Source organism: Sphaerodactylus townsendi, linkage group LG06, assembly GCF_021028975.2.
Source record: "Sphaerodactylus townsendi isolate TG3544 linkage group LG06, MPM_Stown_v2.3, whole genome shotgun sequence".
NCBI classification, from domain to species: Eukaryota; Metazoa; Chordata; class Lepidosauria; order Squamata; family Sphaerodactylidae; genus Sphaerodactylus; species Sphaerodactylus townsendi.
The window spans coordinates 78,041,904-78,063,053 of NC_059430.1; the positions used below are offsets into that span (position 1 = coordinate 78,041,904).

The following is a 21,150-nucleotide window of genomic DNA, read 5'->3' on the forward strand; positions in this document are numbered from 1 at the left end:
TTCTTTGTAAAGTGGGAGTGAGGAATGCTTTGTCTCCTGTTACTCGAAAGTTTATAGTGGCTCTAGAAATGTTGAAGCATATCTTTAGTAAAGAAACATGCACTTGGTGGTTAACTGACAAGATCAAATTAAATTATCTTTTTGGTTAGCATCGTTCATAGTTAACATTGATTCAGACATAGTCTCATCCTTGGTTGAAAGTTTTGGTGTATACGAGATGTACATTTCGTTTCAAAGAACTACCGTTTGAACTCTCACAAATTGTATCCTTTAATTGTTAATAAGTACACACTGTCACTTCCAGTGCTTTCTGACTGTAGTAGATTTTTTTCTAAGCTTTATTTATTTTATTTTATTTATTATTCAATTTTTAGAACCGCCCACCCCCAGAGGGCTCTGAGCGGTGTACAACAGGAATCCAGAAACAATAACACATAAAATCAACTAAAAATCCACCTAAAACTCCATAAAAACATAGCAGCATTACATATTCCTTATTCAATTACAGTCATAGTTGTGGTGCTTCCACATAGCTTCATTTCTCATCCGCTTTTTTGTGGTTTTCCCAACACAAAATTAAAATAAATCATACTGAGTCTTTGTAGAAGTTCATAAATAATCTGCAGCAGTTGGAAGACCACACTGGAGCAAAAAACAGTATGACATTGACCAATCTGTCTAGCCCTCCTTCAAAGATATTGTTACAAGAGTAGTAAATCTTCAAGCATCCAAGGATGCCCAATAGAAACCAACTGTATTCATTTATGAGCAGACATGCATTTTTTATGTTAACAGAAGCCACATATTAATCATGTTAGCTTAATTATTTTAGGAGTTTTCAAAACTTGAATTGATTTATTGGTCTCATTTTTAGCCACAACAACACACTTGAGGTGGTGGTGGGGAGAGAAGATAACTTACAAACACCCCAGGTACTCTAATGGAAATCAGTTGGATTTACTTGTGTGTAAACATGGTTTACCTTCAAGCACAGACTAGGGAAGGGAAGAAACAGACTCCTCCCCTTTTTTATGTTTGCTGAGAATGAGAAAGTGGCATGCTGTTGTGCTCTGTGAGCAAGTGCCCTGTCTTCATTTGCAACTTTCCCCCTTCTCTTTCCCATAAAGAGAGCAAGTGGGGGCAGGTAACATGCTTCACTGTTTGTTTAAATTTCCTTTCACTGTGAGGTTGTAATTGCTGATGATTTCATCCCAGTGGGATGGGGAAATGCCTCGAATTTGAAGTGAATCTTCCATCTAAATCAGTGGGGCCGAAATGATAAATCTGAGCACACATAATAACAAAACAAAAGCATGAGTAAAATAAACAGTTAAAGAAACTGAACATAGGTGTAAGTTTGGAGTATGACCTTGACCACTAAATGAGCACTGAATTTTAATTGCATCACAATTGTATTTCAGAACTGTATTGACTTATTAGAAGTTCTTAGTTCTGTGTAGAAAAAAGGTGGGAATTTTACTTGTATATGAGTAGGGCAGCCCCATTCAAAGGGTGTGTGTGTGCTGAAACGGCATGTGGAAATGATGCACGGCTGCACTGGTACATTTTCCTTCCCTGAGGCACTTGCCCCGATAGAGAGGGCAGACATGCTGGTGGCTGTGCATTCTGCACTACCTCAAAACCTGGAGGTCTGGACCATGGCAGGGCTGTGCTGGCATCCTGCTCAAATGCCTGTGTGCAGGGGGCAGCCCAGAGCCATCCCAGGGATGGAGCCAACATTGGGGGCTAGTTGGGCACCAACCCTTGGACATACATAGCCCTTTTGGTGATGTTTGTCTTTTCAACCCTATGGGGCTTTTCCCTGCTCCCTGCGCCACCAGAAAGCCCTTTGTGGGGTAGTGGAGCAGTGCTTCATTGACACCATGGCCTGCCACCGGTTAGTTTGGATGGGGATTTAAGTCTTTGGTGCTTTATCTTTTGTTCCCTATATTGGGGTTGCCAACTCTGTCTTTGGAAATTCCTAGAGATTTGAGGGAGGTGTCTGAGGAGGGTTAAGTTTGGGAAAGAGAAGGATCTCAGTAAATATGTGATATCATATTCTCCACTTTTCAAAGCTGCTGTTTCTTTAGGGAACTGATCCTGGAGAACTCCAGACCCAACTGAGAAGTTGGTAATCCTACTTCAGATAGTGATACACTTGAAGAAATAATATGGTTTATAAGGAGTAACTGACTATAAGGATTAACTGAAGAAACAATAGGATTTATAAGGGAAGTCAATGAGGTGGTATAGGGGATACAGTTAAAAAGTTGACTACTGGCTATTTTTGTCCTTTTTCAAAGTCTTTTTTCCCATATTTTACTGTGTGAATCATAGTAATCCTTACAGATATTGTTTCAGTGTCTTCCTCCTACCTTCTCTTCCCTTGCTTGCAATTTAGTAATTTACTACCTTTTCAATATGAAAATAATAATTTTGGTAGGTATCTTCGTATGATAGACCAGAGACATAAACAACAAATTATGCTTTACTACTCTGCGAATTAGCTTATTATTACCTTTTTTTCTGTTCCCTAACCCTTCCCCTGAATGCGAATTTCATGCATAGCAAGTTAAATAGCTGTTTTTGCATTTGTGGCAGAACATACACTGCCATTGTATTCTGACAAATTATAACTTAAGCTGGTACAGAAAATCTGGACTCTGTGCAGAGAATAAACCACTCTGGAAAACTACTGTTAGAAAAACAGTATAGCCATAATTTTATACTAATTTGTGAACTGAAAGTACCTATAAGATGGAAAGAAGACAATATGTATGTATGACCACTGCTCGTATCTGTTCATCTTTTGGTGTGGAGCATCTAACTTAAGCCATTATTTTCAACCATGCTGGAAAGAAAACTTAAAATAAGCAATTCTGCAGAAGTTTAAGCATACAATTAATCTGACCTGGATAGCCTCGGTTAGCCTGATCTTATTAGATCTCAGAAGCTAAGCAGGGTTGGCCGTGGTTAGTATTTGGATGGGAGAATACTAGGATTGCTATGCAGAAGAGGAGAATGGCAAACTACCTCCAAACATTTCATGCCACGAAAACCCTACCAGGTTGCCATAAATTGGCTGTGACTTGATAGCTTAAACAAAATTATCAGTTGGAAATGATCCACAGAAACTCCAGTTACATACATTTATTCTTGAGACTGGATCTTGTGTTCATTTATGATCTGCAAAATAACACTTTGGTTTTCTGGTCCTCTTGGCTTCATGATGCATTAATTCATTCCCCCGCCCCCATTTGTACATATACTTTTGCCTCTGCAAGGTGAGCTCTTGATCATAAAAGCTCATGCTACAGAAAGTTTCAAAGGGTAGCTGTGTTGGTCTGCAGTAGAACAACTAGTTTTGCGTCCAGGGGCACCTTGGAGACCAACAAGGTTTTGGGGTTTCAAGCTTTGGAGTATCAAAGCTCCCGTTGACATTTATGACCTGGAATGGAGATTCCTTATATCCCCAATTGGAAAGTGGAAGGGGTGTTGCAGAGGTACAATATGCCTCATGGTTAACTTGATTAGAGCACATTTTCTGTTTGGGAGCAAAAAAATTAACATCTGTAATGAGATAAGGATCCTAGGTCTGTTCAGTCCTGAGAGGTTGAGTATTCTGACTATCAATGAACTTAAGTTCATCAATCGCCTTTTGCAATCCTCTTTTGAAGATTCTCGTTTGAGGACTCCCGCTCATAGGTCAGCAATGGAATGACCTATGAAGATCAATGACCTTAGAAGATTAAGTTTTTTAATGTGGTTTTATTTGGAGATTTTTTTCTGTTTATTCTTTTATATAGGGACTGACCTGTTTATTTGACGTACAGAGTGAAAAGACATTATTGACATGTATATATAATGCTGGAAGATGAACAAGTGAATGAGGCTGAGATGGGATGGCTGGTGCTGTTAGGTCTGCTGATCGTGTTGTCAAAGTGAATATGGGGACATTAGTATCTTGATTTGTTGCTGGCTGTGTTCCCAGAGTCCATGTGTCTGTTAGGAAGGCTGTTGTTGTGGATGAGAAGTTGTTTAAGGTTAGGAGACTGTGGAGAAAATGCCTGTGTTGTATTCTGACAAATTGTAACTTAAGCTGGTACAGAAAATCTGTCCAGCAACGGTTAACGGGTTTTAGCTGAGAGCTGTATGTGACCATCAGTGTTGTGTTGTTTCATTTGGGCCTATCTTGTTGGAGGTTATCTCTTGTTATCATTCTGGACTCAATGAAAATCAGAAAGATGCCATAAGACTTGTTTGATTCGGCTGCAATAGGTTCTTAATTTTATAAAAAGCACAGATGTGAGGCCGTGTAATATTCCACCTTCTTAAATGCCGAGTGGCATTACTCTTTCAGCCCATAAATACTTACTTTCCTTGTGTATAACACTGAACAACTTAATAATCTCCATAGTGTGCTCATTTACAGCTTTTATAACTTTCCCTACATTACATTCTCTGTTGGAGTGTGAATTCATTTTTCCAGTGATTTGCAAGTTATATTGATTAAATTTAAAGTGTGTGCACTTATCCAAGTCAGCATTATTATTATTATTATTATTAATGTTGAGTTACTTGCACAGCTTTTGGATATTCAAACTTGCAGTTAATTGGTTAGCTTGGTCTCCCAGCTACATGAGAGAAGACAACATTTTTGTAGTGAAAAGTGTGGAAAAACATGGTTAGCATTAAAAATACAAAAGTTAAAGTGGAGAAAATAGAAATCCTTTCCTTTGGAGTGGTTAGGCTAGAATAACAGTGAAAAAGTTGACATTTGTAGCTGCCATCCAGTTCTTCCCTTCTTAGACTCCAGTAGCAGCCAGCCAGTCTGCAGCTGGGTAGAAGCTGAAGAGGGAGCAAGACCCTTTCCCCTGGTTTGCTTGATCTGGCTGCCAACCAGCCATAATCATAGTCAAGGGGTGGAAAATTTACTCGAAGTACAGTAATATCAAAAGTAGAGCTTCCTCCAACCTATGCTTGAAAACAAGAAATTGTTAAACTGCTCTTACTGTTAAGAGGTTTCTCCTAATGTTCTGTACAGATTTACCCTCCTAATGTTCTGTACAGATTTACTGTAGTCCATTTGATCTAGTTTTGCTTTCTAGGCCAGCAGAGAACAAATCCATGTGATAGCCCCTCAGGTAGTTTTCATTTAAAAGTTTACACTCCCACTTTTTCAGTACTCAAGGCAGACATAAGGTATTCACCGTATCAATCACAGTATCAAATAGAATAAAAACCAGTGTTATCACTTATCACTGAAAGCACTTGAAAGCAAACCAGTTGTTCCATGTAGTGTAAATTGCTAAGGGGGTAGGTACTTTCCATAGACAGAGGACACCACTAAAGCATGTGTGACGTTGAAATACAGATGAGGTTAATTGAAGCAGAAGAGACTATTTTGAAGATTTGCCAGTCAGCCATGTTGGTACCAAGTCATAAAGGCCCTTGAAATTGAGAAGGGCCAACACCTTGAATGGAACATGTAAGCACATTGGCTTTAAGTTGTGGTTGTTTCAGAATGACCTGAATCTGTATGCATTGCCCACCTAACAAACATGAAGCTTTTGCACTTGAACTTTCCACATCATTTAATAGGGAAGCCCCACACAGAGTATGTTGCAGCAGTCTGATAAAGAAGTTCCAGTGATGTGGATCCATGTGGCCAGATCAACTGAGCTAGAAAGTGGGGGTGGAGTGGAATTTGAGCCAAATACAGATGGATGGGGCCCTTTTTCACAGCAAAGCCAACTTGCTTCTTCAGTGGTAAAACTTGGTCCAAGAAAGAAGCCCAAAGCCATTTGCAATTTCAACTTAAGTATTTGCATTTTGAGAAACAATCAATAATTGTAACTTTGTTAGCTCTCTGTTTCCTTCTTGCCTTCCTTTTCTCCTCCCATTCAATTTCATCCACTTACCACCTTCTTTCTCTCCTGTCTATATTTCTTCTGCTTACCCGAACATAACTCTTTCATTTACTTCTTGGTGTGTCAGCATCACTCATGCTCTTAATGCAATCTATGGTAGATTCATTTAATGCAGCGTATATAATGGATGGAATAGGAAGCTTGTCTTCTAAAAGGACTGTGAAATTAATAGTGGGTCATTTGCTGCTGTCTCTGGATGACGGATAACAGGCTGTTTAATCAAACAGTCACTTAATTTATGTTTTAAATCCAGGTTTTATAGTTTTCTTAAGTTTTTGACTGCAGGAGGAGGACTGGATTTTAGGCATGACATCAACTTTGATAACCGCACATATTATTTTGTTGAATAAACAAAGTATGTAAAAATCCCACAATTAATCTCTCACCTTATTGATGTTGTTGTGTAATAAGCATGAGTGACTATGCAGGGACTGAATGGATGGATTAATTTGGAACCAGGCAATTTCATGGTTTCTTCACTTGTTTACAGAGTAGAAGAAAGGAATGAAAGAGGGTGAAAATAGCACTGATGTGTTTCAAAATAGTTTTTAACTTTCCCTTTAAATAATGGGGTGAAGGCATTATGTTGGAATAGAAATGCATAATTTGAAGCCAGTTAAGGGCAGACATGGGCATTATGCATGGCTGTGTTCTCTGAGACACTAAGGATCCACAGTTTGTTTTTCTTGTTTTTGAAGGTAAACATTTATTTCTGTAGTTGTGTACAGTGGTCAACAAATAACACTAAAATTTGCTTACAAACATGTTTCCAATCAGAGAGAGAGAGAGAATGAGAGAGAGAGAGAGAGAGAGAGAGAGAGAGAGAGAGAGAGAGTTTAGTTTTATAAGAAAAATAGTGGGACTATAATTTGCATATATTTTTGTTAAGGTTTTGCTAAAACCTTCTTTAAAAGGTTTATTTGTGAATAGTAATTGCCCTGTATCACAGCATTTTATTTAGTATTCGAATTGGGTTCATAAGTAAACAGTGCTTGTTTATAAAACTGTGAATGGTTTGGGGAAAATGGCTTCCCTCTCAGAATTCTAATGGATCATCTAGTTACATTAATTTGATGTAGACTTAATGCAAGCATAAGACAGCATTTATCAATTGATACAGTGCTGATCATTAACAAAGATGGATTCTAGAAGAATTAGACAAAACCAGGAGGTTAATCAGGGGTAGTTGGCTGTAATAACCTAAGGGTGGAACCTTTCTGTTCAGAGGCAGAGTGTATCTGAGCACCACATGATGGAGGTTGTATGGATGTCTTCATAATGCCTGCAGATTTTCAAGGGTCATTTAGGTGCAGAGTGGATTTGATTTAAATCACATAGAAATCATGATTTAAATCACTAATCAGTAAAATTTGTTTTAAATCATGGTTTTTTATACAATTTAACAGCCTGTAGCTATTGTGTGTTTTCTCCTCTAGGGAAAGAATAATTTGATAAAATCTCAGGCTATGCATAGAAACATCAAATTTGTAGAATATTCTGCACAAAAGATTCTCTTCCATTTTTAATGCTTGTTTCTCTCTCCTCACACTTGGAAGAAGAAGAACAGTTTAGATTTATACCCCACCTTTCTCTCCTGTAAAGAGACTCAAGGTGGCTTACCGACTCCTTTCCTCTCGCCTCTCCCCACAACAGACACCTTGTGAGGTAGGTGGGGGCTGAGAGAGTTCAGAAGAACTGTGACTAGCCCAAGGTCACCCAGCAGGAATGTAGGAGTGGGGAATCAAACCCGGTTCTCCAGATTAGAATCCACCTGCTGTTAACCACTACATCACACTGTCTCTTACAACTTAGGCCATTGTTTTGATCTATTCGATGCCAAATAATCTTCTGTTGAACTTTTGAAACTTGGCACTTTAGAGGAAAGGACTGAATCTGGGTACATAGATTGTCAAAAGAACAATGGGATTAAAGGCTTTTTCTCAATTCTGTTTATTTTACATTTTTGTGATGAAGAAAAGGTGTTATATGTGCAGGCAAATATTCAGTTTTCAGAATTGCAAAACCAAACATCTGTAATAATATCTTCTAAATAGAAAAATTAACCCAAAAATAATATTACAGAAACCTCTGGAAGAGCATGACATTGTGAATGAATCAATGGAATTCAATCACCCAAAATTTAAACATTGAATGACTGGATGGCCTCATGCTACATAATTAAATACTAATTCTTTTTTTCTTGATGAATAATCTTTTGACTATAATCTTTATATAAGATTTTTCTTCCAAAAAAAGCATTTGATTTTTATCCACCCTGTTTAGGTGCCTAAGGTTCAACAAAAACTGAGCTTTGCTTTGATCCAGCCAGTACAGTTTGTAAGCTATTCTATTCGCCAAACATCCATAATACATTGTGGCATGTTCTTGGACAAAAGCCAGTCTATTCAAGTGGCAAATATTAAACTAGGGAGTTGGATAGATTAGTTGTAGGTATCATCCCAAAGAAGCTTTTATTTTGAGGAACAAAGCACTAATGTGGTTAAAAAAATACTTGTTCCCCGTAGCCCCCTGGTTCAAGTGTAAAATTAAGATCACGGAGAAGCTATTGATGCTATGCAGCTTTCCTAGTGTCACTATGTTTGTCTATGCTAATAACTGAATTGGTTATGAAAAAAACAGCTTTTGGATTGTAACCAGTCAAGTTTGTGCAAAAGCATTTTGAGGTAATATGCTGAGCCTAATGACAGTAATCCCTTGTAAAGATGCTGCCAAAGCTGACTGCTGAAAACCTCTATGCCCATACAGTTTAGTATTTTTTTTACACTTGCTAGGAAGTTAATTATCTGTCACCAAGGCATATGTGCAGGTCATATGATCATAATGGAATGCAGATGAAATGCATGATTGGGAGATTAGTCTTGGCTCTATTACTTCGTATTTATATTTTATGTTGCGACTGGCAATTAAGAAACTTATTACTGAAAACATCTGTTTTGACAGGAAATGGGTTCAGATAAGGAGGGAATGCAGTATCCTTCAATAAATATATGTCTGATATTCGAAGGGGAAGGGGATTGCAGCAGAAATTGGTGTGCTGAGTCTATTCAGCACTTTTAGGAAGGCCTGGACTGTGGGCCTCAGAACATGGGAAGGATTCTTCTTATATGTTCTCCAGCTTTAATCTGGCCTTTTCAGGTCCCATTCCACTCTTTTGTAATAACTTTCTGAAAGTTAGGCAGATTTGTCTTCCTAGCTACTTTCTGCATTCAGTGCCCACTGGTGATATTTAAGTGGGCTTTTGACTGATTGGTTTTATTAGGTTGTCCAATTTACCTGTAAGTTCTTTATCATAGATTTTGTTTTGATAGTAGACTATTTTTTTTGTATTTTTAATAGTGCCCTGTTTGTAAATCACTCTAAGAGCAGAGGTGAAGCAACATAAAAATATTCATCAATGTTATTTAAAATACAAACCTGCCATTCTCCTGAAAATTCAGGACCCAAAGTGGTTAAACATATAACAAAATGTCAATAAATATCAAATGCGTTAAAACAAACCAATATAGGAGCACCATTTTCACAACCAGAAAGACATTCCCCTTTTTGCCCAGATTCACACCTCACCAAATCAGACATGTAGCGGTAATGGGGACATCTGGAGCAGCTTGTCCCAAGCACCGTCATTGCTGTCATGGGGCGGAGCTGGGGATATATTGGGGTAGGTGGGACGGGAGGGGGTGCATGCTGCGGCAGCTCCACTTGGCCCACGTCGCGCCAGTTCCCCCACTCCCTTCCGCTACTTCGCAACTAAATGCAAGTGTACTATACTAAAAGAAGCACGTTAAGGGTAGAATCCCATCTTCCAACTTTCCTTCAGGAGGCTATTCTACAACTGTGTGACAGCCAGCAACAATGCTGCAAAATAAGCCCTGGTCAAAGGATACACAGATAACAGATGCGGCTGGAATGAGTGAAGCTGCTGCATAGGAACATGCAAGGGAGAAGAAGCTCTTCAGATATGTGGAGCTGGTCTTGAGGTTATGAAGGGCTTGTAAGGTCATTCCTGGTATAGTCCAGTAAGGGAGGAATTATAAACGATAGTTTATTTCTCCTCCTTCCCTCATCTATATCCTCACCACACATATTGTAGGCCTCATCTCATATAGTGAGTGAGTCCCTCATCCTGGGATTATTTTTTAAAGATATTGTTTTATTCTTTATGGGTTTTTTGCCCTCGTACTCTCATAAGCATGAAAGATTTACACAGCAGTTACAGGAAGGAAGCTTTTCCTCTTTGGCAGCATATGCCAAGAAAGCTTTAAATGAACACATAGAGGATTTGGACAAGTGTGATCTGTGTTCAGGATTACAGCCGTGAGCAGCTTTATCTGGTCAAAGAGGAGGAAACACAAATCTGACAGTTTTCTAAACAACCTGAACAAACTTGTTTGCCTGTGTTGTGCTGTCGATACTGCTGGCTGAAAAGACAGCATGTAAATTCGCAGAGAAATTCATTTCTCAACAGAAAGATGGGCTATATTCAGCTATCTTCTCTCATCCTGCCAGGACTGATAGATTTAATAAAGGAGGTAAGTCAATTAATATTGATTTCTGATACCTCTCTTGCCGTTTCTTGTGTGCTTACTTTTTTGCTCACTGTTGCATTCTAGTGGTGTTGGAACCTTGCGTGCAGTGGTTCCTAAGAGATGTATTTTTCTTCCATTCACCATTGTTGCTTGTAGACGTTCTTCCAGTGCTGCCAATGGATAAAGCCTTTCTTGCTCTTCAAGGGTTCCAGTGTTTTCATTGGATTCTCAGGGCAAGCAGTATGTGAATACAAGTGACTGAAAATCTGTGGAGGCATCTCATTTGTTTGTTGGTTTAAAATATTTTAGGACCTCCTTTCTCCTAGTGAATCATGTAACAATTAAACAAAAATATTAAGTAATTATCAAATGCATTAAAATCACATTTCATGGAAGCAGAGTGAAAACTTGAGAACTCTCCAGAGTTAGAACAGTCTATGGTTTGTTGTTACGTGATTGTGGAAAGTAGGGTAGATGAAAACTGATTTTAAAAGCAGACTTTCCTCTTTGATTTGTGTCTTTGTGTTTAGCCAAGTGATGGCTAAAAAAGTAAGTTGGAACCATCTTCTCCACTCTTGGTAATGAAAGTGAAATAGTGAGAGTGAAATAGTGAGAGTGAAATTTCTCTAAGAATAGATCGCTAGCTGTACATTGACTGGTAACCATATTAATGTTCAGCACCTTTTAAAACTGAAGCAAAGAAAAGAACCCTTGATTATTTCAGTGGTTCTTATTTATTTAGAATATTTCTATGCCACTGCTTCAGAGTCTTGCTTGATCGCTGCCTGGGTCTTGAATCACCTTGGTTTTCTTTCTGGATTAACAACTATGCAAACAGTTGAATTGTGTGTTTGGGGGGAGGGATTTAATATAGTTCCACAGGGCCTGTAAGATGGAGCTATTCCACCAGGTATATGGTTGAGGTAGCCAGTTTTCCATCACTTCAGCCTTCTCCCACACCCACCCCAATTTCCCCCCTGCTTAAGTAATTATTGTTAAATGCCAACACTATTGAACTTATAATGGGTTTTACATGGTTTTAAATTGGTTTTATGTATTTGTGAAGTCTGTTGGAAGCTGCCCTGAGTCTGCCAGGGGAAGGATGGCATATAAGACTAACAAACAAATAAATAAAAATAGTCACTGTCTGGTTTTACAGAGGTGAGCAGGAACTCCATAAATAACTTAAAGCAAACTACCTCATCCCAGACCATCCAGCTACTGTTTGGACAGAATTACCTCTCTAGTCTTCCTATCACCACACCAAACTGGCTGAACTCCAGAGGTGATGGGCAATGTCAAATGGCTTAAATACTGGAACTTGCTGGCCATATAGAAAAGAGTTTAGTTGGGAAAAACAACTCTGAACTGTAGCAATCTGAAAAAAACATTGCAGGTATGCTCAGTTGTATAAGCCAACCCCCCAAAATGAAGCCAGTATATCCAGACAGGTGACAGGCTTAATCAGCTGAGCCAGCTACTGCCTTTTAAAAAAACTAGCTCAACTGCCTTGTAACAATAATTTCCCTCCTGAGCATTCTCATACCATGAGTGAACAGATTTCTCCACCCCAAACTTGTTACGACACATCTGTTTTATATTGTGCATGCCGGTTTTGTGCTAAACCCTCCAGCACAGAGCAGTCTCAGTTTCTCCCTCTCTGAATCATTTAGTTTGCATTCCAGAGCTGACTTACTTGTTAGGGGAAGAGAAGAATTGTGTGCTCCCTTCAGTACTTTGGACATTAAAATCTGCTTTTAAGAAGCACATGTGAAATCTGCAACATGTAAGTATGACTATGACGCTAGTTAGAAACTGGAGGCAGCACATGCCAGTTTGATCAATAAAAACTTTCTGGGTTTTTTTCTCTCTTCCTGCTGTGGGCTTTTCATTGATTCTAGCTGGCTAACTTGGAACTCAGAGTTCATAGGTTATCTTTAGTAAGATACAGGCTGTACCTGCAATATGTGGCTTTGTGTGTGTTTTAATATGGTAATGATGGATGATCACATAATTTGCTTTTGAAAGAATGACTAGTTCTGTTGGAGTGTAAACTTTTAATGTGGAAAGCTTGCATTGATCAGTCTTGCTCAGTGTTCCTCATCAATCATTTTCGAACAAACGGCAATATAGTTTATAAATGATACAAGTTACTCCTTTGTAAAATAAAATGTCTTTTTATCAATTGTAGCATTGATCAATATCACAGCGGTAGGTTATCCCCCAACCCTGTTGCTGTTTTTGGCTCACTAATACTACTGTTCTTCCGGCTGTATCAAACACGTTGTTCTTTGAAAAAATCTTTAGGGACTGATTTGACAATTTTGAATTGCAGTGCAGCTAAAATGAGTGCAAAATTCTTTTTTAAAAAAATGTATATTCTAAGAAATCCTGAAGATACCAGTGCAAACGGAGCAGAAGAGAGTAAATGTTCAATTTGAATTCTCTGAAACAAGTTATAATTTGTTGTATTACGTACTAAATTAACTCAGTAACATTGCTTGGTTCATATTTATGTTTTCTGCCATACTGCAGGAAGAAATTAGTTTAATTTAAGCTTTTAAAAATACCTTTCGTTTACTTTATTCAATCTATTGGCAAATATACCAAAATATAAATGACATCTTCCTGCTTTATGTAATTAGTTTTGCTTGAAACTGACAGACACAGTGTTGTATCCTTGTAAAATATTTATCCATGTGCTTCTTGATCATGAAATTATAACTCCAACAGTAAATGGCAACACAGCTCGAATGCCCTACATCAAAGATCAGAAGTGAGTTGCTTTTAACTCTGACAAAAGAACTTGTGTGCTGTTGTGTTCCTTCCAGATTGAAGTTTGTTAAATGAAAGCCGCTGAGGCTTATTTGTCTATGTAAATGATCTGTAGAATGTAACAGCAGCAGGGAGGCCTCTGTGAGAGTGCCTGTGGATCACATGTGAGTGGCATTAAGTCCCGTTCCCATTGATTCTCTACTGAGGGCTTAAGGATCTTCTAAAATGTTCTGAGCGTCCATGTTGTTTAGTGAGTTGATTCAGCCTTCACTGATTTTTTAAAATTCCTTTTAGATAATTACAACTTTGTCAGTTGATGGTTGCAGTTTTTCTTTTACAAAAGCAAGCAGGGGCAGAGCAAGGGAAAACTCAGCCCAGCATGGACGTGTGCCCTGCAGCGCCTTCCGCCTCATCCCGGAATGCCATGCCCCTGCTGCGCCACACAACCAGGGCGTTGCGTCCCACTCGGCTCCGTTGGCGCTACGCCACTGAAAGCAAATACCATTTGTTTACATAACTGTACTCTGATTGGAGCTGCCCTTGAAGAGTTTCTAGAAACTATGGCTGTTTCCGCACGGCCACGCTGGGGGATGCGTTGGCGTATACAACGCCAACACACACCCCAGGGCCGTTCGCACGAACGGTCCCGGTAAAGGCAGGGAAGACGGCACAGTGCTGCGCCGTCGCCCTAATGACGTACCTTCCCTGCGGCCTTCCGGCGCATCGCCCAGGCTAGGGGACACGCCCCCCTGCCCTGCGCGACAGCTCTGGAGTCGCAGGGCGGGGGGGCGTGTCCCCAGGCCTGGACAACGCGCTGGAAGGTTGCAGGGAAGGTGAGTCGATCAGAAAAGGGGAGGGAATGGCGCCTTCCAGCCGCTGCCGTTCACACTGCGGCAAGGTTTGGAAACAATGGGGAGTAAGGTTTGGAAACAGCGGCTTCGCGCTGCTGGGGGGGGGGGAGCGAGGGCGGCACGGCTGCGATGCAGCTGCACCCCCCATGTGAACAGCTCCCTAGGGCGCTGTAAAAGGCCTGTGCGGAAAGGGCCTATATTTGGTACAGGATACTGCAGCAAGAATGCTGACTGGAGTGGGTCATAGGGACCATATCATTAGAGTTCGTATTGGCATCCAGTTTGTTTCCAGGCCCAATTCAAGGTGTTGGGATTTGCATACCTAAAGGACCACCTACTCCCATACAAATCTACAGCCATTACAGTCACCTTCAGGGGCCCTGCTTCAGGTGTCCTCGTCATCTTAAGTCAACTAGCTGGCAAGATGAGGAAGGACCCTTTGCCTCATGGCACCAACTGTGGAACTCTCTCCCCTGAGAAATTTGTAATTGTGTATATTATTTATTTATATATTGGTACCCTGCTTTTCTTCTCAGTGAGTACCCAAGACAACTTACACATGCCCCTTCTCCACAGTAGCAATCCTCTGAGATAGATTCAGCTGAGTGTGTGTGTGACTGGCTCATGATCACACAGCAGACATTCACATAGGGTCGCCAGGTCCCTCCTGGCAGCTGGCAAGAGCTTTACAGCGGTGAATTTGGGGGCTCCGATCTGCTTCCCCTGCACAATGACATCATTTCTATTTGATGCAGAAATCATGGCATTGCATCTGGGGGAGGTGGGAATGATGCTGTAGCACTTGCCCAAAACTTGATAGTTTCCTTCGAGTTTGGAGGGAGAGTGCTGGAGCATACCCCCAATCCCATGCCAGTGCTTTTGCATCAACCCAGAAATGGTGTCATCATGCAAGGGAAGTAGATCACTCCCCCCTTCCTGGGTCTGGTTCCACCCATTACTGATCTTATAATAAGGAGGAACATGGAGGTTGGCATTTGAGTCATGTCTGTGTGAGAATACTAGACAGTGTAGCTCTACCCAAGTAAAATTTGTCAGTAGAAGCAGTTGATCACTGTAAACATGCCTGAGATGTGTTCTCTGCATCTATTATAAAAATTCAAGCAATGCTGAGTTTGGGCAAAGCCAAATGCTGACAAATGAGGTACATAGAATTTATATCTAGATTTGTTCAGTTGCTAGCTATAGAGGTTCTTTTTGACATTGCTTCAAAAATGTTATTTGGCTTCATTGATCAATCACAATGTAGAAGATTTTAATAATTCCTTTTCTAAAAAGCATGCGTTTTTCTTTTTTGGTCTATTAGTATTATTCAAATTCACTTTGATCAGGAAGACTTTGCAATGCTGAAGAACTCATTATTTTACATTTAGAACACTGACATGTTTTCAGCATACTCTAAAATGGTTCAGAATTGTTAAAAATGAGAAGGTAGCTTTAATATAATTTATTAATGTATCTGTTGGAGAGGTTTATTGGCAATTTATCCCATGTATTGTCGAAGGCTTTCACGGCCGGAATCACTGGGGTGCTGTGTGATTTCCGGGCTGTATTGCCGTGTTCTAGCAGCATTCTCTCCTGACGTTTCGCCTGCATCTGTGGCTGGCATCTTCAGAGGATCTTCAGAGAGAATGCTGCTAGAACACCCCCATACAGCCCGGAAACCACACAGCACCCCAGTGATCCCATGTAGTTGGAAATGAGCTAGGTTCTTCCTATCGTGATTGCAGTTCAGTGAAGTGGATAAGCTAAAAGAATTATGCTTGGTGACCTCCCTAGATCATTACTTTAAGGTCTCAATCACATTCCTCAAACAAGGATCTTGGGGCTAAGGTGGCTGTGGAGACTGTGGCCAGAGTTCCTTTCTGGTCTGCCATAATCCATGACCTTGGGGAAAAAAATCACCTGCCAAACATCTGCTTAATTTTTGGAAAGGAGAATCCTTAATAGAATGATAGATTATTCAGAGCCTCTGATTTTAGAGATGCTCAAGAAGAGGATTCACTCCTACCTCCCTCTAAGTCAAGCCTTTCTGAGCTCTCAGGTACCTTTGGGATTTTGAGGAGAAGGCTGCCAGAGATGGTCAAGACAAACAACCTTATCTTCCAAATAACTGCATAGTTGCCTTATTCAGAGTCTGGCTATTGCTCTGTCAAGGTTAATTTTGTTATTTGGCTAGAAGCATGGTCCAGCTGTTGGGAGGACAGCGAACCTGGAGTAAGAAGGAGCAGGCTTCTACTCCTGAATATATATCTCCCTTTATGCAACAAACCAGCTTTCTAGACTCCCAAGAACAAAGCTCCCTTTCTGCTTTGCAAAAGATGCTCAGGGTAACTATTGGTCAGGCATCAAGGGGGAATGGAACTGCTAAGAACAACCCAGGTGTGTATCCGTTGTCCTGATCCTCTGCTATTGCAGCCTTGAAAAATCCTTTCATTTGAATGAGGGCAGCCAAAAGCAGACAAGGATTTACAGTGGCCCCACTCATTTTCTGAAAAGCTTGGCAGGTGCCGGGTAAGTATTGGCAGGTGCCATGGCAGCCAATAGATGCTTTGTTTGAATATACTGAATTAACAGTGCAATCCTAAAAAGAGTTACTCCAGTCTGTCCTCATTTATTTCAATGGGATTAGACTGGAGTAATTTTGCATATGATGTACTCCAAATTGTTACTGCTTTGTACTGAAGTTGAATTACACTGTCTATCCCAAATCCTTTGTATTTAATAACATTGTAGCTCATGAATCATGAAGAAACCAGCATCAAGTTTCTGTATTCATTTGCAATTAGTTTGCGTACTGTCATATTGGTTCATCTTGTCATACAGGTTTTAAACAGAGAAGCTTGAGCATCTTTACATAGCTAAGGAAGAGTTGTGTTGATTTTGGAAATTTAGTTGAACTATGTGACCTACCTACCTACTTTTCCATTTCTAGTTCTCAGAAGGTATTATTTCTTATTTATATCTATGTTGTCCAGATGGGAATAGAATAGAGAGGCTTTCCTTGGTCTTGCATGAAAAGTTGACATCTGTTGCACTTTAAAGCAGATTTCTAAGTGAATCTGTAATCCTAATAAGAGGATGAACTTGGAATAATGAGTTCATTTTTTAAAAAAAGAAGCATTTTTCAATTTATTTTGAAACAAGTTAGGGAAGGGGGTTTACATAGGTAAGGAAAGAATAAGCATAGCTTAGTGGCCTGTTAATTTTTTTTCTCTGTAACATGCTAGGAATGTTTTAGTATTATGAAACCACATTTTTTACAAATCATGGCATGCTTCGGAGCTTGAATTTTACTCAGACATTCTGGGAGTCTCCTGTAGCTAGTGAAGTTTGAGAAAAATGAAACTTCAACCATGAGAGAATGGTAATAAATAAATAAATAAAAAGAGTAATGTTTCTTTCAAAAGTGGCATATCTTTTGAATATGTTCAAGGAAGAAAATCAATACTGATCCTTGTTTATGTTTGAAAATAGCGATTGACAGCTGGCACAAAGCAATTCTTGAAAGTGATACATAAAAGAAAAAAGGAATGACGGTAGTCATTTCCCATATCTTATTAACAGACCCTTAATCAAACAAAATTCTGTATCCTAAGAAGCATGAGCAGAGTTGTGTTAGATGAAAGTCCCTTCCTTGCCTTGTTACCACTGCAGCCTTCTCCTACAGGACAGTGGAGTCCTGGGAACAGTGAATGGGACAAAATGGGAACTTGCAGTGAGAGGGATAATTATCATAAGTAGCCCTTGCTTCCTTTGACAAGAGCAATGCTGTTCTACTGATGCGGATAGAATGAAAACTTAGGATGCGACCCAAAGTGACTTCGTACGTTCTGCCCGTTTCCATCTTATTGCATTTTTTAAAAGTCAATTCTGTCCCAAAGGGATAGGAAAAAGAAGTTATACTTGAAAAGTTATACTTGTTATACTTATACTCGCCATCTGAATTTTTATAATTATATATGGTTCTTAACTGGGATTGGGTGTGAAATGGATTTTAACTGTTTTATATAATTGATGGACACCGCCCTGAGCCCTTCGGGGAAGGGCGGTATAGAAGTTTAATAAAATAAATAAATAAATAAAATATTTGCTGTTGATATCTTTGGATATGATACAATGTAAAAAAGTAATAATGGAAGATAGTCATTAAAATATTTTTCACACTGATTTGAACTTTTATAAGGTATGAAGATATTTAGCATACAAAGTGCATATTGCCAATTAATGAACAGCATTTTGAGCTGATTTCCAAATATATATGCACATTTATGAATGGGTCACGATCTTCAGAAATTGTACCTTTTAAATGCAACCTTTTGTTCTGTTTTATGATTGGCAATGTTTTCCAGCCTCAACCTGGAATTGAAGCTCATATAGCTAAGTTACCTAGTGTTGGGCTCTGACCCATCCCTTTGTGTTATTGTGATCCCAATAATGACAAAAAGCCCCGCTGCCCTTAAAACCTCTTGCCTCTACCTGAGAACAAAGCCAAGCATTATGGTTTCTTCAGCTTTGTACCTGCCATTTTTCTTACCAGTGCCTTTCTTCCAAAATGTACCAGCCATCAGTGGAACAAAAGAGATGCTGCTGTGATCTTCATTAGTTGACAACAGCATTGTGGGTGGAAAAAAACACTATTTTTCCTGAGAATATAGGCACCCAGTGTGCCACTGTCAAATGAAGGCAGGAAAGTAGTTTTTCCTGAAGCCACGCCAAGAAAGTTTCAGCTAGAAAGGCAAAGAATGGTTGTGATGGGAAAGACTGAGGCTCTGTTAGGGTCAGGTTTGTTGCAGGTTTCTTCATGAGCGAGGGATAACAGTGAACACATTCTGAGCATGTTCTCACTGGACAACTGCCTTTCAGAAAATAGGTGTAGAATCTAATTTTCTGTTGTTGGCCAGAAAAAAAACGTGCAGTTCCCTTCATAATGCATCTGACCAGTACAGGTTAGAAGAACCCAAAGATTAAGATTGGTACTCTGAATTCTGGCAGTCGCTGGTTCCTATGAATTGGTTCCAGAATGCATAGTGAAACATACAACCCTAGTTGCACTTACACTTCTTATTTCCTAGTAAAATGTACTAATTGGAGGTGAGTGAGTTGTAGACATGCCAGGCCAGTTTGGTTACATTTTATAGAGGTTCTGCACATTCAAAATCACTTGGCTAAATACCTCTAAGACTTTTCTTTCCCTAGTGCAGGGGTAGGGAACCTGCGGCTCGAGAGCCGCATGCAGCTCTTCTGCCCTTGCACTGCGGCTCCACGAGCCGAGCCGCTGGTCCCATCCTTGCTTGCCCTGCAGGCAGCAGGGCAGGCGCACCAATTGCCCGCGGCCGGCTTCCCCTCCCGCCCACCCTGTTTGAGCGGGGCGGGTGCTTTCCCGGCGGCTGGCTGGGCCGAGCTGCTGGCCCCATCCTTGCCCACCCTGCAGGCAGCAGGGTGGATGCATCCATGCGCTTCTCAGAATGAGTGGAGTAAAAGGTTAAAAAACCCAATATATACAGTGTTATCTTTATTTTAAATGTCAAAAATTATTTGCAGCTCCAAGTGTTTCTTTTCCCGTGGAAAACGGGTCCAAATGGCTCTTTGAGTGTTAAAGGTTCCCTACCCCTGCCCTAGTGCCTTAAAATAAAAGGGTTGGAGAATGGTTTAATATTTCAGGCGTGTACTTTTCTGCTTTATTTTGTATAAAAACTATAAGTAAATAAAGGGCCTATCACTATTAGATAGTGATGCTCACTTCACATGTTTTTCGGTGAGTCAACTGGGACAAGTCTTTAAATTAGCTGTTTTCCCCCTCCCAAACTCTAGCTGTCACTTTCTGCATTAAATTTTAAAGCAGAATATGTATCGTTTAGTAAACTGGTTGCTTGAATGAGTTATTTTGTCACTACTTATTGCCATCTTTAAAATATGTTCCAGAATACCTTATAGGATTATGTTTGGGGCACCATCATCTTCCTACAATTATTAGCTATGCGTGAAGGATGCAATAAACAGACTAAATAAAACTAATTTAATTGATTGAAGGCATCACTTATTCCAGTTTCAAGTTACAGGGTATATACTTTTTGGGGGAACAAATGACTTGGATGAGGATTGGAGGGTTGGAGGAAAGGAATGGCATCAGGAATGGCATCAGTACTGCCTGTTGCTGTATCCCTTTCGTTTAGTTTTAGCCTATGTATTTGTATATGCCTTTTTAAAACAATGTATACAAAGTTGTTCCACCCGCCAGAATAATTTCTGAAGAACATTCCCTAAACATAACTGTTCTAATACCATAAAAGGGTAAAGAAGAATTCAACCAAGACAATGCAGAGAACCAGAAAAGTTTGGCTGTAGCAAACATATTTATTATAAAGCATACACAACAAAGTTAGTTAAAAATACAAGGCCTGAGTTTCGGCTACACTTTTAAAAATAAGTGGAAATTGCTGTACATATCCCAAAGGACCAACAGGCTTCAGCTTATTTAGCCTTCTCCAGTAGTCATATGTAGAAACATTATAAAAATAATACATCTAGAAATGGACCTTATAGGTATCATTATACGTTAATTAAAATATCTTGTGTTCTGTGTGACCATATGTTTTCTTGTAACCAAAATCATGAATTTTGCACCATTAAGATTGGCTCACACTTAATCTGGTATGATGTTCCCCATGTTTCCAGATATGCGACATCAACAAGAGGGAAAATGTAATGGCCAAAACATTCTCAGTGTCATTCCCTAAACATCCCAACATTTACAAAATTGTGCACCAAAGAACCAGAAATATTCCAAAAGGTCAATACATTCTGTGTATGAGCATAGCATAAATAATGGGGAGACCAGACAAGACTCACTGGAACAGACCATAATGCTTGGAAAAGTAGAAGGCTGTAGGAAAAGAGGAAGACCCAGTATGAGATGGATTGACTCAATAAAGGAAGCATGGGCTTCAGTTTGCAAGACTGAGCAAGGCTGTCAATGACTGGATGTTTGGAAAGTCATTAATTTAGAGGGCTGTATAAGCTGCAAGG

The 21,150-nt window shown here is 39.7% G+C and overlaps 1 protein-coding gene across 4 annotated transcripts in view; it reads left to right on the forward strand.

Moving 5' to 3' along the window:
* The window catches only part of PLXNB2 (plexin B2), a 399,620-nt gene that overhangs the window by 160,649 nt on the left and 217,821 nt on the right, over positions 1-21,150 (forward strand). Inside the window, exon 1 of one of the 4 annotated variants that reach the window (XM_048499275.1) lies at positions 12,179-12,263. The exons of the other annotated variants lie outside the window; for them this stretch is intronic. The gene's annotated coding sequence lies outside the window, so the exon portion shown is untranslated. Of the gene's footprint in view, positions 1-12,178; positions 12,264-21,150 lie in introns of those variants that run through there. 4 annotated transcript variants of the gene reach the window in all.